Genomic DNA, 4,548 nt, shown 5'->3' with positions numbered 1-4,548 from the left:
CACGCGTGACAACTTCCGCCTTCGTCAACTCCGGAGCTCAGCCACGGCCGGTCAGGAGAAAAGCCCTCTGGCAGGTACGCTGGAGATGCTGATTGGCTAGAGAGGCTGAGCGACAGGACCGGGCGAGCTGAAATTTCCTGCTCTGGCTTCCAGCCCAAGTAGGATCTATTCCAGATTGGTTGCAGATTTATGCCAAATTGAACAGTACATCGGTAGCACAACTAATAAAAACCCAGAGACGAATATTGGGGTTCAAGCTGAAAGATCAGAGAAGCAAAGCAGCCAACCACTAGAGAGCTCTTACCTCTCCGAAATCTTCAAATTGAAAAGAGACCCAGTTACCGTCTCACCCCATCTGGGGCTGGGATTAAAGGTTTGCACTACCACCGCCTGGCCCCTATGGCTAACAAGTGTGGCTGCTGGGATTAAAGGTGTGTGCCACCACTCCCTGGCTTGTATGACTGACTAGTGTGGCTAGCTTTGCTTCTCTGATCTTCAGGCAACCTTTATTTATTAAAACACAAATAAAATATCACTCTACGTGTCTCTTGTTAATATATCAATGGTTCAGTTTTAAAAGAAAGTATATAAATTCAGGAAGAGGCTAATCAGACAATGTTGCACAAGACTGGTGCACAGGGGATCTCAAGAACATTATAAATAAAGTACAGCGCGGCCTTGGGACTGGTAAGCACAGCCCCCTTATGGAAGTATGGAAAGAGTTGGGTTGTCGGGATCTGAGAGTTTGGGTAGAGAGCTTATCTAATGGGTTATGGAGGGGAAAAGGAGGGGCAGAAGGGGAGAAGGGGTAAGAAGGGGGGTGGGGAGGCAGTAATTACTTCAGAAGAGGGACTGGAAGAGAGCAAGCACAAGGAGAGGAGGCAGGGGATCCACTTGCCTTGGTGGAAGGGAAGGGAGGTTGAGAATGGGAGGTTTGTCTCTTAAAGAAACAGGGTACCAGGTGACAGGGAAGGTCAGCAAAATCCCAGACTTTTACCAGCTCTCCAAATTATACTCCCAGATTTAGAGGAACTCTGTTTTCGGTCTATACATCAGTGCCTTAGGGAAACCTCACCAGGCCTAGGCAGAGAGGCCTAGTTTATCAAGTTTTTTAGTTTCTGGAAGTCCTGCACTATGCTTTTGACGTTTATGAGTAAGATCCATTCGCAGTTAATTTTGTGGAGGTTGTAGATGACATTTCAAGTTGAGTAGCACTCAACTACTAAGTTGTGATGTAGAAGAGTAGAATTGTGGATATAAATGATTTACCAATGCATAAAGTCACACAAACGAGAATTTAACTAAGGTAGGACTGCCTCTAAAATAGCCCAAAGATAAGTAGTGCGTTAACCAGGTCTGTTAAAGATTAGGATACTAGGACATTTATGTATGCTCCTATTGGTCACTTGTCTGTGGTAAAAAAATGCTGATTGGATTCTGGGTAAATCTGTCTCTGCAGTAAACTGGGCAGCACATTCTGAAGAGGGCCTTCTAGTTGTGTCGTTCAGGATGCTGCACACATCTATCTCATGTTGGTTTTCTTATGTATTTCCTATTTTATTATATCGCCTACATCCACCCATTAAAAACCAAAAGCATGGTTATAGTAGTGATGCCATGTTTTGCATAAAGACTGTCTTGTGTTTTCTCTAAGCTTTGTACCTAGGAAATACTTATTTCTTACATTATCTTACACAGTTTCAATTCAGTTTTCTTTTATTTAATTGCTGTTGCTCAGCACTATTTTAAGAAACAATTGGCACCTTCCTATGATCAGTTGTGCCTACTTACAAAGGATGACCACCACCAGGTGTGCTGACTGTTGATATTCCATCATAGAAAATTTTTAGAAAACACTTCTCCTATTCAAGTAAGTGTGAGACCCAATGTCAGCTGTACTTTGGATCCATTCAACTATTGATACTAATTTTAAGTTTAAAAGCCTAATCACACTTTTGCATTATGAATTAGCATTTTCAAAAGTCAAAGATTTGTCTAACTTCTGGATCTGAAATTCTATTTACAGCTAATCCTGCCCCCAAGCATTCAAAGCTGCTGTATTTCGTAGAACCAAGGTGTGATCATGAAGAGTAAACTATCTTTGCAAATTACCATTATGGCCCTAACCGAGAAAATTCTCACTGGCCTAGGGAAATTTCAATACTTCTAGTCCTACTTCGTCATTCTATGACCCCAGCTTCCTCTCTCCACCACGTTTTACATTGTAACTGAGGAATAACTTCCAATATTGCTGTAACAAAATCTTTCCAGTGTGGAATAATTCTGTTCCTAATTTTCCATGAATTCAACATCTGCTTCACAAAGGGTAAATACATACCATATGAAATGACTGTGTCCTTAAATCTCAAATAATCTAACATTTCTACAGGATTCCAATAAATTTCTGCATAGCCTTGAGGATGCTTATCATATAGTGGTCCTTCTTGTAAAGTAACTGGATAAACTAAGGTGGATTTTCTATTAACCTTAAGTTGCTCCTTTTCTGTTTCATAATGCAATGGTATGACAGGTTTTGCTCTAAATTCCTTTGCCTGTATCTGTACTTATTTTCATTAGTAGGCCTTTCTAAAGCTTGTATCTTATCAATAGTAAGCCCTTCTAGAACTTTTACCTTATTAGTCAAATTTTTATTATTTCATTCTAAGGGTTCTATCGTATCAGTCATTTTTTTCTTTTCATTAGTAAGTCATTCTAAGTCAATTTTTCATTTTTTGGGAAGTTATCAAACCACCTTTTAAGGATAAAATATGAATTGATATCTTAGTTAGGGTTACAATTGCTGTGAAGAAACTCCACGACTATGGCCACACTTATAAGGAAAACATTTAATTGAGGGTGGCTAGCTTACAGTTTCAGAAGTTCAGTCCATTATCATCGTGAAGGGGAGCATGGCAGTGTGCAGGTAGACATGGTGCTGGAGCTGAGAATGCTAAATCTTGCAGGCAACAAGAGGTCAGCTGATAGTCACACTGAGGGAAGCTTGAGAAAGAGAGACCAAGGCCCACCACCACAGTGACATACTTCCTCCTAATAGTGCCACTCCCTTTGGGGGGATTTTCTTTCAAGCCACCTCATTTACGACACTGAAAGTAATTACAATCAGCGTTATGTCAACCCCAGTTAAGTGTCTTATCCCGTCATTTATTTTTTTCCATTTGCAAACCATCCATACAAACATTATACAGGGTCCTAACTCCCTGCATTGTAACATGTCCAATTTTTAGCATGGGAAAAATTTTTCTTTCTAATATTAGTTACTCTCTCTTTCAGGACTTCCCAAGTGTCTCACCAAATCTGCCGACTTCTTGGTTTATCCACAGCAACAGCGCCACCATCAGAGACCCATGTTCTATAGTCCTGCATTTTGGCTTAGACACAGGGGGTGACTGCAGAGGCACCAACTGGCAAGATTTCTCGGTCCAAGTGACTGCCATGCATTGGAGCACTACGTAATGTTTTTCTGCCAACTTAGAGGGTGCAAAAGAATGTTCTGATTTTTATTTTATTTTTTTTTCAGATCAGAGTTTCTCTGTGTAACAGCCCTAGCTGTCGTGGAAATGAATCTACTAATATTGTATTGTCTGCAACCCCATGGCCCCTCAGTCAGCATCCCACCAGCCACTCAAGCAACAGCCTGCTCGAGCTTCTGGTTTTGTGGTCCAGACTCTGTCGCAGCCGCCACATGTACATTTAAATTAAGTATCTATCATTCTATTTATTAAGAAGACTCAAGAGTCAAAGGCTGGAGTTAAAAACCTGCTAACTCAGAGAGGCTGAGTAGGAACTAGCTGATAGTTCTTTCTGGCCAGAGACAATGCAAGAGAAACATCTCTTCCCTTGTCCCAGAACGAGGAGCAAGCTGAAACTCCATTCTTAATCCTTTCATTCCCGTGCCCCTCTCTATCCAGATTTCTGGCTTCTCTATGGCTAATTCTGGTCAGCTAGTTGCTGGCTCCAACATATGATTCAAGGTTTAAGATTATTGGCAAGTCTCAGGAGTTGGTCACAGTGCAATCAAAGTATCCCAGAACAGAGACGGTGGAAATGATGTGATTTTAATCCCAAAACTTACATTAAAAAGTTGAAACAGGCTTTATGACCATGTGCTCCAGAGACTAGGGATTTATATGAGAGCACACCAAATATTACTTAAGGCTTTTCTCTAAGGCTGTACATCATTCACTGGAAAATAAAGTCCTGTTAGGAAGGACCACACATTTTACCCAGACCTTCTAGTATGGTTGAACTAGAGTAATTACAGTAATTTGGTTTCATGATAAGTTTAGTTCTTTACCCATATTTTTTATTTCCTGGTCTGTGGCCAGTTAGGACACTTATCAATTAATCTTTGATTACCTCAGTATTCATACCTAATGCTGTCAAAACAGGAAAGCTTTTATCCTTCTTCATGCCCTTCCCTTTCTGCGCCACACTACACCAGCTTTAAAGCCCAGCAGTGTATTCAATTCTTACACAGGTTTCTCTGCATTTAGAACTTCTCAATAAAAGCCAGAGAGGTTAGAGGAC

Source organism: Microtus oregoni, unplaced genomic scaffold (genome assembly GCF_018167655.1).
Source record: "Microtus oregoni isolate MIOR12 unplaced genomic scaffold, Mior012 000025F_ref0000491, whole genome shotgun sequence".
Lineage (NCBI taxonomy): Eukaryota > Metazoa > Chordata > Mammalia > Rodentia > Cricetidae > Microtus > Microtus oregoni.
The sequence above is the reverse complement of the archived record's forward strand: the minus strand, read 5'-3'. Positions refer to the sequence as shown.